The sequence below is a fragment of the Camelus dromedarius genome, chromosome 8 (assembly GCF_036321535.1).
Source record: "Camelus dromedarius isolate mCamDro1 chromosome 8, mCamDro1.pat, whole genome shotgun sequence".
NCBI lineage: Eukaryota > Metazoa > Chordata > Mammalia > Artiodactyla > Camelidae > Camelus > Camelus dromedarius.
This window is the reverse complement of record NC_087443.1, coordinates 71,231,006-71,245,291: the sequence shown is the minus strand read 5'-3', so window position 1 is coordinate 71,245,291 and position 14,286 is coordinate 71,231,006. Positions and strand designations below refer to the sequence as shown.

At 35.4% G+C, this 14,286-nt stretch overlaps 1 protein-coding gene across 2 annotated transcripts in view; it reads left to right on the top strand.

The window, feature by feature from the left end:
* The window catches only part of PDZD8 (PDZ domain containing 8), a 74,671-nt gene that overhangs the window by 37,258 nt on the left and 23,127 nt on the right, over positions 1-14,286 (top strand). The window lies entirely within an intron of this gene.

The following is a 14,286-nucleotide window of genomic DNA, read 5'->3' as shown; positions in this document are numbered from 1 at the left end:
TAATAACTCTAGAGAGGAGAATTAGAGTGTTCTTCAAGACTATATAAAGCATTACAGAATAGTATTTGATAATTTGGGATATACTGCAAATTTGTCTAGAAAAAAGTACATCATTAAAAAATAAGTATACTAAAAAGTGATGTTTAGAAGCTATCTTTGTACAAATAAATTTTCAGGTTTAAATCTTTTTTTTAATTTTGAAATTTATCAAGCAAAATTAGCCACCAGGTTCAATGAATATACAGAATGAAAGAAACTTAATTTCATATTTTAAATATACCTTTGAGTTTTTTAAAGTATTTTAAAAGCATAATGTACCTTATCATGCTGTTAAATTGGAGAAGATCAATAATAGATGGAAAGTTTTAAATTTCTGGTATTTGCACAAATGTTGGAGGGCGGAGTGGAGAAAGAACAGTTGTAATGCATTAGCAGCAAGTACTAGCAAAATCTAACAAATAGTGGCTTAAGCAAGAAAAGGACTTATTTGTCTTGCATGAGAAGCCCTGGGTTAGTATGGCAGCTCAACAATATTGTAATCAAGGAGCATGTCTCTTATTGGCTGTCTCCTGCAGCATCTGTAGCATGGAGGTTTTGTCCCCATGGTTACAAGATGTCTAATGTACCCCTAGGTATCCACCTTTCAAGAAAAAGAGTGAGGTCTAAGGCATGACAGAGAGATACGTCAGTCAGGTTTTTTTGTTTTTTGTTTTTTATGTTTTCCTGGAAGCTCCATTTATACCTTACTGGCTACAACTAAAATCACATGGCCTTCCCCAGCAATAAGGAAGTATGGAGAATCATTTTAGTTTTTCAGCCATAGTAGAAGTAGAAGGCAAGGGAAAAGAGTTATGAATGCCTTTTAGGTAACCAGTCCACAATCGTGCCACAAGAAGAAATTCAAATCTATTTGATGACTTTTTTTATTTTTAGGGAATTTCTTTTTAATTGGAATGTCCAGGAATAATTGGAAAGAATAATTTAACAAATACCCTGCATAGAAGCTACTTTCTACCTTATTAGAAAGCCAACGATGGTTTGGATCAAAATTAGACACTTAGGTCAGTGCCCTGCTTATTAGCTCATTTGCAAAATAAAAGAGCTCATAGGATAAATCAGGTACTTTGTGGTAGTGTTTGTTCTTTAAAAATTATAAAGATTCCTTATGAAAATCCCATAAGATGTGACAGCAAATAAATTAGAAATTAGGCTTAAAACTTAGGATCATCTTGCAAGAAATGGTAGCGTCAATACTAAAAATATGTTTACCTACATCAAAGGAGACAAGGCAGTTTATGATTTATTTCATTCTGTTGCAGTATGCAGGTTTGGTGATGATAATTTGCTTCCCTTACACTGAGGAACAAATTTAAGGAGTTTTCAGATTTTAAAAAAGTTTCAGGCCATGATATTTTAGTAGGAAACTATGAAAACAATTGTGTAGCTCTGGAATTTATAGTACTTACCAAATAAAATTCACTACAAAATTAATCTGACATATATTAAATATACAAAGCACACATAATCATTATTGTGTGCATGATAAAGCAAAAAGGTCACATAAATGTCACATAGACACACATGGTTTTAAAGAGGGAGAGATGCTGAGTCTTACCCTCCCAGAACTGGAGCTCCCTCATCCTTGACCATCCACTTGCTTTACCCTTAGTTCCAGACATAAAATAGATTATCAGTAAATGTTGTCTCTCTTACCTCTCTCAGCTGTCCTGCCTGTGCCACCCATGTCTTCTGTCATGTATCCGTCCTGTCACTTGAGTCTTCAAACAGATTGTTTTATTCTTGGTGCAGCCTGGAATGCTGGAGACCATTTGGGGAGGAAAGAAGAGGGCACCGTGAAAATGAGCTGTGAAACCTCTGAATCTGGGAGTTCTGGGGTAGAGGAAAAAGGAGTGGGGACCAGTTGACACCTAGCTATTCAACCTACCTCTTCCTCTTGTTCTCCATTCTGAATAAAAAGATGAAAGGAGTTTTAATTTTAAAAACAAGGGTTTTTTTTAACATTTTTTATTGAATTATGATCATTTTACAATGTTGTGTCAAATTCCAGTGTAGAGCACAATTTTTCAGTTATATGTGAACATATATATATTCATTGTCACATTTTTTTCTCTGTAAGCTACCATAAGATCTTGTGTATATTTCCCTGTGCTATACAGTATAATCTTGTTTATCTATTCTACAATTTTGAAATCCCAGTCTATCTCTTCCCACCCCTGCCCCCTTGGCAACCACAAGTTTGTATTCTATGTCTGTGAGTCTGTTTCTGTTTTGTATTTATGCTTTGTTTATTTTTGTTTTTGTTTTTTTAGATTCCACATATGAGTGATCTCATATGGTATTTTTCTTTCTCTGTCTGACTTACTTCACTTAGAATGACATTCTCCAGGAGCATCCATGTTGCTGCAAATGGCGTTATGTTGTCGGTTTTTATGGCTGAGTAGTATTCCATTGTATAAATATACCACATCTTCTTTATCCAGTCATCCGTTGATGGACATTTAGGCTGTCTCCATGTCTTGGCTATTGTAAATAGTGCTGCTATGAACATTGGGGTGCAGGTGTCATCCTGAAGTAGGGTTCCTTCTGGATATATGCCCAGGAGCGGGATTCCTGGGTCATATGGTAAGTCTATTCCTAGTCTTTTGAGGAATTTCCATACTGTTTTCCATAGTGGCTGCACCAAACTGCATTCCCACCAGCAGTGAAGGAGGATTCCCTTTTCTCCACAGCCTCTCCAGCATTTGTCATTTGTGGATTTTTGAACGATGGCCATTCTGACTGGTTTGAGGTGATACCTCATTGTAGTTTTGATTTGCATTTCTCTGATAATTAGTGATATTGAGCATTTTTTATGTGCCTATTGATCATTTGTATGTCTTCCCACAAACTTTTGATCAACTATTAATCTTCAACAAAGGAGGCAAGAATATACAATGGAATAAAAACAGTCTCTTCAGCAAATGGTGTTGGGAAAACTGGACAGCAGCATGTAAAACAGTGAAGCTAGAACACTCCCTTACACCATACGCAAAAATAAACTCAAAATAGATCAAAGACTTAAACATAAGACAAGATAGAATAAACCTCCTAGAGGAAAATATAGGCAAAACATTATCTGACATACATCTCAAAAATTTTCTCCTAGAACAGCCTAGTCAAGCAATAAAAATAAAAGCAAGAATAAACAAATGGGACCTAATGAAACTTAAAAGCTTCTGCACAGCAAAGGAAACCATAAGTAAAACAAAAAGACAACCTACAGAATGGGAAAAAAATTTTGCAAATGAAACCAACAAAGGCTTGATCTCCAGCATATATAAGCAGCTCATAGGACTCAATAAGAAAAAAATAAACAACCCAATCCAAAAATGGGCAGAAGACCTAAACAAGCAATTCTCCAAGGAGAACAAGCTTTTTAATGTACTTTTTTTGATGCTGACCCTATTCCCTCTCCTTCCAGCCTACCGTACTATGCACTCAGACACTTGATAGCAATTGTCTTTTCATAAGGGTCAGATCCTTCCTTCTATAATTAGGGACAGAAGGTTAAAAATCTAAATAACTGTTAAGTCAGTTCGTAGGCATAAATAAGTCACTATCAAAGAGGAAGGGAGAATATGGGTTTCTCACTTTGAAATGGAGAATTAGAAAGGAATCTTTCCTGAGTATGTAGTAGATGGACAGAAGAGAGAGACTGGAACAGTCATGTGTTCAGTATAAAGAGAAGTGGAAGCACTTCATGTCTTGTGTAGCCCAATGTGCAGGTGTCAGAGGGAAGAGGAAATTGTGCTTAAAGACATTAGGAGATGGCATGACATTTCAGATCTGCCTGAAAAATAATAAAGAATAAATTCCTGAAGAGCATTCAGCTAACAACTGGGGAGAATCCACAAATGATGATATGGAGCTCTTAATCAGAATGAGTGTATTCCTTTCAGAGGATTATATGGTATCAGCTAGCAACTTGAAATTGGCAACTTCTATAAAAAGGGCTTTAGATAGAGTCAGCCACACCCAACATTGTAAAGTCAGAATTCATCTAGATTCTGGACTTTATCTTTTTGTTAACTTGATGGGTACTTTTCTTTCTCTCCATTGCTGCTTCCATATCAAAACCTCATTTTTTTGAAAGGATCTGATTCTGAGAGAGAAATAAATTATATCAGGTTCCCTTCAATTTTCTTTTAAACACACCCTTGCAATTAGACATTTGAAGAGATGATTCCTACTTTCTAAGAACTGACAGTGTAGGAAAAGAGACATATGAACCAAATATGTCACATAGGTAATGCTTTAGAGTCTATGAAATACTTTTAGCATATAGAAAGAGCCAAAGTCTCATGTGAATAGGATCTGTACTTGTTCCATTAAATATCACTACCTCTAACAAAAATTAGACTATGTATGGTATTCTGATAATTAGGAGACATTTGGTAGTGGTAATAGTGGAATCATTTTAGAGCAGAGGCAAGGAAAGCTCTGAAACGATGGAGAGATGGGATTTGAATGGAAGAGACTTCATAATGAGACCAGGCATGTTCAACCGCCAAAGACTGAGCATGATTCAGAGGCAATATGCCTTATTATAGAGCCCAGTGAGTCTCTCTTTGCTTCCAGAGTAAAAGTTAGGGCTACTGAATACAAGAAACATTTGGTAGAGACAGGGCAGTCAGTTGGGAGAAAATATAATAGGACTTTGATCAGTTTTCGCAAATGATCTTTAAAATAGCACTGTCCAATAGAAATAAAATGCATGCCACTTAGCTAATTTTAAGTTTTCTTGTAGTCACACTTTAAAAAGTAGAAATTAGTAAGTAAACAATTATAGTAATCCTTTATTTGAACCAGATACCTAAAACATTTGTCATTTCCACATGTAGTCAACATAAAAATTAAGGAGATTTTTTTAATACAGTCCTAGAAATCTGGTGCATACTTTACAATTGCAGCACATCATAGTTCATCCTAGCCCATTGTAAGCGCTCAGCCTCATGTGGCTAGTGACAACTGTATCGGACAGCACAGGTGTAGAGGAAGCCATGTACAATATAATATTCAGATTTTCACATGGCATTAAACTTTTCTAAGACACACCAAGAGGTACAAAATGGAGAAAGCTCTCAGGACAAATATGTAAGGAAGAATTCCAAACCATGCTTAAAATTCGAGGTCTAGGATCCTTAAACAAATAGACAATGTACCATTGTGCCTCCAAAACAAGACAACTTTTCATTAGAGTGGGTGTCACAAAATGAATACGCTTATTTTAAAACTATGAAATTCTCAGGATGAATTATTTGTGCATTTCTGATTTCTGTAATTCAAGAAATTTATAATAGCTAGATAAGGTGGGGAGAAAACTAAAATTAACATGGAAGTGAGATAGCCATATAAAGATAAATGGATGGGAAAAAATTAATGTTCTTCAGCTGTAAAAACAAAGGTGGGTGAATGATTAATGGAAGTGTATAAATACAAAAAGTGAAAAATAGAATGATCAATAAATTTTCTAAGCAAGGAACCAAGTCTGTGGGGCTATGAAGATAAATCTCATGGCCTTGATGATAGATAATCAGATGATAAATACTAAAAGAAGGATACTTAAGAGGTCTTTGATAATACTGCACGCCACATACTTACTGATAGACTTTGCAGGGTCACGAATATGCTATATTCTTTTTATGCTGTGTCCTGCACCTGGTAGAATTCCTAGCATGTTAACAGTTGTTCAGTGAATGTCCTGGGAGGAAGAGGGGAGAATAAGTGGCCTGAATGGCTCCGTGCTTCCAGCTTCTGCTTGATGCTCCAGCCCCTGACCTCTACTAATACCACTTCCTCCTTCTGTCCTCCCAGCCGAAGGGCAGTATTGATTGCTTCACAGTGTGCTATTTGGTTCTCAGTTCTTCATCACTGAGTAGCCATTCCCCTGTTTTAAATTCCCTCTGTTTCAAATATTTATGTGTGTCTGTATTATTATCAGTCCCTAGCTGATTCACCAACCAGTCATTTATCTGGGAAACTTTTCCTAAGAGCATGAAACTCTTTGGTAATATTTATCACAGTTGGGAGCTTTCATTTATATTTGTACAATAATTTGATTGGTATTATCTGTACCAATATCTTCCTTTATAGCAGACACCGTAATTGTTTTTGCTTTCAGCACTTGGCCTTTTGTAGGTATTCAGTAAATGTTTCTAGGAAGACTGAAGCTGTCTGTCTAGCTATGAACCTCTATTTACCCTCAACCCTTTTCCTTTCAGACTTTCAGCATGACTTAACATTTGTCTCTTTTCTCCCTTCAAGGCTACATCTGATGTATGTTTTAAGCAAATAAAAATGTTTAGGTTGAGGAAGTCCACAAAATGAGATTTACGGCTCAACATTCCCTCTGTTAAAAAGCCTGGTTTTTAGAGTAAGGATTTTAGTTTACAAATATGGTACATAATGGTATAGTGGCATTATAAAAAATGTCAGAAGAACTTATTCTATGTGTATAGTTTAGCATAGCCTAAATAAAATGATTGTAGGATCCAAAATTTTACTTGCCTGACTTCCCTTTTAGCTTTGGAGAGTTTGAGAAGTTCTTGCTGAATAATATCTGTCTACAGATTGTTGAATGTACATACAAAGAGTCTAAAAGACCTTCCTAAAGAACTGTGATTTCAAGTAAGAACATCAGAGACAGACAAATTTATAAATACTTTAGGCTGGATGCTTCAGGGTTGGCATTTTGGTGTGTTTGTTTAAGGCCAGATGCCTTGCAGATAGGGTTTTGGTGCTCCTGTTTAACCATTTGCCATTTACAGTCTTAATCTTGTCAAAAGAAAGAGAAAGATTAAAGCAAATAAAGCTTCTTTGAAAATGTCAGTTTTTATGAAAACTCTAGCTTAGTTCCATTTGATAATATTTGCAAATACAGTAGGGACTGAATGAAATTTTAACCATATATATTATAACGTTCTATAATTTGGCTTCTTAAATAAACTAAATGCCTTTGAGCTGCAGTAGTAAATCCTATGCAGCATTTCCACTCTTAAAGTTCATCTTGGTTAAAAATGAGGGATGCAGTTTTCTGTCTCATATTTTCTAAAGGTGTTTAATATGATTGTGAAATTCTGTGAAAAGAGTAGGAACTTAGGTTAAAATATAGGAATACTGTGTCTCCAAATCAAATCAGTATAAGGCACTGTGAGTATAAGAAAGAAACTGAGTATGAAGTGCACAGCGATGAGAGTTTGGTCTTTTCCTTCAAGGAAGATAAGCAGTGAGGAAATCAGATCCAACAGTACATGAGCATCAGTATCACTATTAGCATATGAATGCTCTAAGAGAGGTTCAGAATGAAGTACTGTGAGGTTTTGTTGAAGGAGAAAAAGCATTCTTTTGTAAAAACCAAGAAAGAGTATGATGAGGTGACATTTGAGCCAAACCTCACAGTATATTTAGGATTTTGAAATGATAGGAAGAGCATTTCAAGGTGCAAGATGAGGAATAAACCTGAATAAAGAGGGGGAATGTTTGAGTATGTTTAGGGTACATTGAGCTGTCCAGGTTGACTAGAGAATATGGTAATGTAGAAAGATCATGCAAAACAACAATGAAAGGGTTGGACCATGTTGTAGACGTGCTTTAAGTACCAGGCTAAGAAGTTTGGCTGTTACTCCAAGACAGAAGTTATAAGGCTTTTAGAATGAAAGTGATCTCATCAGAATCTTGCTTTAGGCAGACTTGGCTCTCACTTAGAGTCTTAGCTATTTCACTTATTGGCAGTAGGATCTTAAAGTCCCCAAACTCATCTTTTCCATTAGTATTTTATTCCTCTATAAAATGAGACAGATAGTGCTTCACATGGTTATATGAACGATAAATGTGATTCTGTACATTAAAATATCTAGCACAGTATCTGACATATAGTAGGTAGTAAGTAAGATGTTACTAAATCTGTCAGCAAATGGGTAAAGTCAAAGATGATTTGACAAGGGAAAGACTTGAAATAGAAGAGGTTAGGTAATGAAAGTCTAAGCCAGGATGTTGGTGAAAGTGGAAAGCAGAATCAGTGTGGCTCGGATACCACTGGTGGAAGTGGAGAAATTTTTGGAGAATGAGGAAACCAGAAAGTTGGAGCCATGAGGAGGGAGAAGGAAGAGGAGAAAGATCTCATTCTGGACATGTGGTTGAGGTGCCTTGATGATCAAAGGCCAGTCCAGAGATGGATTTTTTTTTATGTGCTGCTTTGATTTATGTTTGTTTGTTTTTAATATTTTCAGAGTTATTATTTAAAGTTCTAACATCTAGTAAGTTGAACACTTTATTTGGGGTATATACTCTGTTTAGATTTCTCTTTCAAGTAGGATAAAGAGAGGCAGAATGGTTTCACAAAAGAGTAGTAAGAATCTAAATTTTTTTTGAAAGAACTTTTGAGAACAAGTTAAAGAAGTAATATTAATGAAACTTAAACATTGTTTTGGGGTTCTATTTCTCAGAACCCTTCAGTTTACTGAAGTCCAAGTAAAACTGATTCACTCAGTCCATACTTTGTCATGAGCTAAAACATCTCATTCAGGGCACAGTAACACCTTCCCATAGAAACTCACTTAACCAAATAGCTAATTTTCTGAGTCATACTCTTAGATGTGGGATACAGAACTAGAAAATAGACAATTTAGAAAAGTGTTAGAGAGGTTTCGTCAAGAGATCCCACAGTGTATACAACTCCCTGGCTGCACGTATTCAGTCCAGTGGTAGTTAGGAGTGAAAAGCAAAGTATGAGCAATTTCTCTGTGCCTATCAGGATTTTGACTTCCGTTAACCATTTAATTCTCATAACCATTCCATGAGAATAGGCACTGTTATCATCTCCATTTTATATATGAGGAAACTGAGACACAGAGAAAGGAACTTTCCCCAGATCATCCAGCAACGCCGGTGATAAAGACAGTCTGCAAACCCAGGCCTGTGACTCCACAGCTGGCAGCCTTCACTGCTGTACCCTCTCCGTGAACGGGGCTGTCAGGTCCGCTTCTTCCGTTTTAGTTCTGTGCCTGTGAGCCAGTTATTTCATAATCTCTAGAACAGAGATAACAGCGACGGTTAGACACTTAGCCTAGTATCTGGCACATAGTAACTATAACAGTAACTATTATTATTGAACTTGACCTAAACGCCACCTCTTTTGTGCCACCTCTTATGTTTTTGGTGCTGTCTAATATTTTGTATATCCTTATAAATCCCCCACTTCCTTTTAAATCCTTCCTATAACGAGGTGAGGAGGACAGGGGAATAACTTCCTTGAGGGATAGTGTTGTTTTAAGACAAGAGTTTCCAATAGTAAGTTTTAAGAACACTAGCAAGTTTATCGAAGGCTATTGTAAGAAGGTTGGAGATCGACTTAGCTGTTGCCCATCTCAGCTGAAGGTAAGCATTCACAAACATTTAAATTTCAGGAAGGTTTGAGATAATTAAGAACTTCTTAGGAATAAAGAGTGTTAATGTCTATATCTGAAATGCGTATAGTTTACTGTACAGGAACCATACCACAATAAAGGTGTTAAAGTAGTTAAGGGTGGGGCCCTCCTTGTTAATAGTAGGTGATCTAGTCAGTCTGTACACACTGTATTATATCTACTATGGCAAGCATTTCACAGAGAACCAGTGTAGGCTATAAATATTTTATATTCAGTGTAATATGAAAACTGAAAACATGCTCTTCAGGTATAGGTACTTCAGTGCTGTGATTGCAGGAAAAAAAATTGTGTGTTTCACCTTTCATTTAAAGCATCCATCAGTTCTTGTGAAAATCATAGACATCAGCCAGATTTGTTGTCTGTTAGCATATTTTAACACATCGATAACATAAAGACAAACCTGTATGATTTCAGAATATCATTATTTATCCAGAGCTACTTGGTTCATTATCAGGTAGCATTGATACATATTGTAATAATTATATAGGATAACAGAAAAGGGTTATACCATACTTGTGGCAAAGATCTGACTATCCCAGAACCCAAGAGTATCCTTTATAAATATTCAGCAGCTCTTAGGAGGTTTAAGGCTGAAATACAAGGTCTGCTAAGTTTGCCACCTTCAAGCACGAGACCTCCCTGTCAGGAACTGAGCACTGACTGAACCTTGGAGCCTATTTATCATTAAGAGAAGTGGACATGTACTTCCTTTTTTTTTTTTATTGTGTATATATTTTTACTGAAGTATAGTCAGTTTACAATGTTATGTCAATTTCTGGTATACAGCATAATGCTTCAGTCATGCATAAACATACATATATTCGTCTTCATTTTCTTTTTCACCATAAGTTACCACAAGATATTGAATATAGTTCCCTATCCTATACAGTATGAACTTGTTTATCTATTCTTTATATATATTAGTCAGTATCTGCAAATCTCAAACTCCCAATTTATCGCTTCCCACCCCCTTTCCCCACAGTAACCGTAAGTTTGTTTTCTATGTCTGTGAGTCTGTTTCTGTTTTGTAAATAAGTTGATTTGCCTTTTTTTTTTTTTTTAAGATTCCACATATAAGTGATACAATATGGTATTTTTCTTTCTCTTTCTGGCTTGCTTCACTTAGAATGACAGTCTCCAGGTCCATCTGTGTTGCTGCAAATGGCATTATTTTATTCTTTTTTATGGCTGAGTAGTATTGCATGGTATAAATATACCACAGCTTCTTTATTCAGTCATCTATCAATGGACATTTAGGTTGTTTCCATATCTTGGCTATTGTAAACAGTGCTGCTATGAACATTGGGGTACATGTATCTTTTTGAATTAAATTTCCCTCTGGATACATGCCCAAGAGTGGGATTGCTGGATCATATGGTAAGTCTATTTTCAGTCTTTTGAGGAATCTCCATACTGTTTTCCATAACAGCTACACCAAACTACATTCCCACCAGCAGAGTAGGAGGATTCCCTTTTCTCCACACCCTCTCCAGCATTTATCGTTTGTGGACTTTTGAATGATGGCCATTCTGACTGGTGTGGAGTGATACCTCATTGTAGTTTTGCTTTGCATTTCTCTGATAATTAGCAATATTGAGCATTTTTCATGTACCTATTGGCCATTTGCCATTTGTATTTCTTCATTGGAGAATTGCTTGTTTAGATCTTCTGCCCATTTTTGGATTGGATTTTTTTTTAGTTATTACTAAGTTGTATGAGTTGGACATGTACTTTTCAGTTATAAGATGAATACGTTCTGAAGATCTAATGTATAGCATGGTACTATAATTGATAATACTGTATTATATAATTAAAATTTACTAAGAACCCTTTCTTAAGGGTTCTCATTCAAAAAGGGGGTAACTGTGAGGGGATGGATGTGTTAAATTACTTGATGGTGGGAATCTTTCACAGTATAAACGTATATAAAATCACCTTGTACACTTTAAACACATTATGATTTTCTTTGTCAATTATCTCTCAATAAAGCTGGGGGGAAAAAGAAAAAAGTATTAAAATCATAACAGAAAAAACAGTCTAGTTATGTATAATTAATAATATAGTTTTAGAACATTTAAAAGTAGCAGAGAGTAGGAGTAGAGCATTTAGGAAGTAGTAGAGCCCTCTAGCACTCACTTTGCATTTTACTATAAATGAGAAGTTCCATCATTTATTAATTGAAGGTAGTTTAAGATGAATAGGCTAAAGGAAAATCAGGTTGAAATTTGTGTTATCTTCTTCAAACAATCAAGTGGAAAGGGCAGGAACAACAGTGCTGAATTTATATGCCTTATTGCATCAGTATTTCCATAAGGTGTTGTGTATTTCTCCACATAAATACTGAACATGAATAGACTACAAAGTGGGTTTGGGGACAGCTGCGTTTCCCATTTGTAAGCATGTTGATTTACATTGATATTGTATTGTACTAGACAAATACATGGTTATATTTGAAAGCTGTGTATATATAAGCAGCATGCTCTATACTGGAAGAGATAAGGATGTTTTATTAATCACTGTAAATAAAAGACTACTGGGCAATTCATTATATTTAAGGTTATCAAGTGATTCTTAGAGTATGGACAGATGGCTTGTTTTTTAAATGAATGACGTGTGAATTATCTTTAGTAAATCAGTCAACACTGAGAATGTTGTCAGAAGTCTTAAGAAACCATTTAGCCTAAGGAAGTAGGTATCATGAAGCAGAGTTTTAATTTTTGTGATGAGACATTCATTTGTGAAATTTGAGGAAACTTGCATATTTTAGCAATAAAATTAGTACTTTTGTCAGATAAAAGTGATATATGTTTGGAAATTGGCATGAGTTTTGTTTTTTTTTTTCCATATTAAAAAAAAAATTCAGACAACTTTTAAAAAATCTGCAGAAGGCAGTCATAATCGTACTATCCAGAGAAACCACTAATGACTTTTCAGAAGAACTTTATGAATGTAAGTGTACACACACTATTCATGGGGTATGTTTATGGTTCCTTAAATAAGAATAAAATGAGATTCCTGCCTTTTTCTAACTTAGCGATATACTGGGAATATTTTTATCTCCATGTACATGTCATTGTTTTAATGTTTGCATGATATTCCACTGTGTGCCATATGAATCATTTATTGGTGAACACTTAGATTTTTTCCGATTTTTTGATGTAAAGAAATCTATAGTGGCAGTGTACGTATATTCACACATATTTATTCTTTAAGTCATAGTTTGGCACACTTTTTCTATAAAGGGCCAGATAGTAAATATTTTAGGCTTTGTGGGCCAGATAGTAACTGTCAAAACTACTCAACTCTGCTGTTTTAACTCAAAAGTAGCCAGAGGCAATACATAAACAAATGAGTGTTTTCAGTAAAACTTAAAAAAAAAAAAAAAACAGCCCATAAGCCGTAGTTTGCTGACCCCTGATTGGAGTGATTCCTTGGTCAAAGATTATGCAAAATAAAAGTTATTGGTACATATTTCAAAATTGCCTCCCAGCTAGAATAAAGTGTATAGATTAGATAATAGTGTTGCATCAGTGTTAATTTTCTGACTTTGATAATTGTCCTGTGGTTATGTAAGAAAATGTCCTTGTTAGGAAATACACACTTAAACATTTAAGGGTAATGGGGCATCACGTCTGCAACTTATTTTCAAATGGTTCAGAAAAAAATAATGCAGAGAGAGAGAAAAAACACAGATGTGGGAAAATGTTAACAATTGGTAAATCTGAATTTAAGATAAATAGAAGTCCTTTGTGCTATTTTTGCAACTTTTCTGTAAATCAGAAATTATTTCAAGATAAAAAATAAGAAACAAACAACTGGCCATAAAACTCTCACACTCCCTTGGTGAGATGTAAATCACACTGCAGAAGGACAGTGATAATAAGTGAAGCTGAGGGTTGACTTGGCAATTCAGAATCAGAGCTGTTTCTATTTGACGAAGGAATTGAAAAGGGCAAGAGTTCCACTCTGTTGTTTCCATAACAACTTAGACTTCACATACCTTTCAGAGCTTTTTCTTTTTTTTTTTTTAACATTTTTTATTGATTTATAATCATTTTACAATGTTCTGTCAAATTCCAGTGTAGAGCACAATTTTTCAGTTATACATGAACATATATATATTCATTGTCACATTTTTTTCTCTGTGAGCTACCATAAGATCTTGTGTATATTTCCCTGTGCTATACAGTATAATCTTGTTTATCTATTCTACAATTTTGAAATCCCGTCTATCCCTTCCCACCCACCGCCCCCTTGGCAACCACAAGTTTGTATTCTATGTCTACGAGTCTGTTTCTGTTTTGTATTTATGCTTTGTTTATTTTTGTTTTTGTTTTTTTAGATTCCACATATGAGTGATCTCATATGGTATTTTTCTTTCTCTGTCTGACTTACTTCACTTAGAATGACATTCTCCAGGAGCATCCATGTAGCTGCAAGTGGCATTATATTGTCAGTTTTTATGGCTGAGTAGTATTCCATTGTATAAATATACCACATCTTCTTTATCCAGTCATCCGTTGATGGACATTTAGGCTGTCTCCATGTCTTGGCTATTGTAAATAGTGCTGCTATGAACATTGGGGTGCAGGTGTCATCCTGAAGTAGGGTTCCTTCTGGATATATGCCCAGGAGTGGGATTCCTGGGTCATATGGTAAGTCTATTCCTAGTCTTTTGAGGAATCTCCATACTGTTTTCTACAGTGGCTGCACCAAACTGCATTCCCACCAGCAGTGTAGGAGGGTTCCCCTTTCTCAGAGCTTTTTCTTTCACTGGAATGATTGTATAAAATTTAAATGA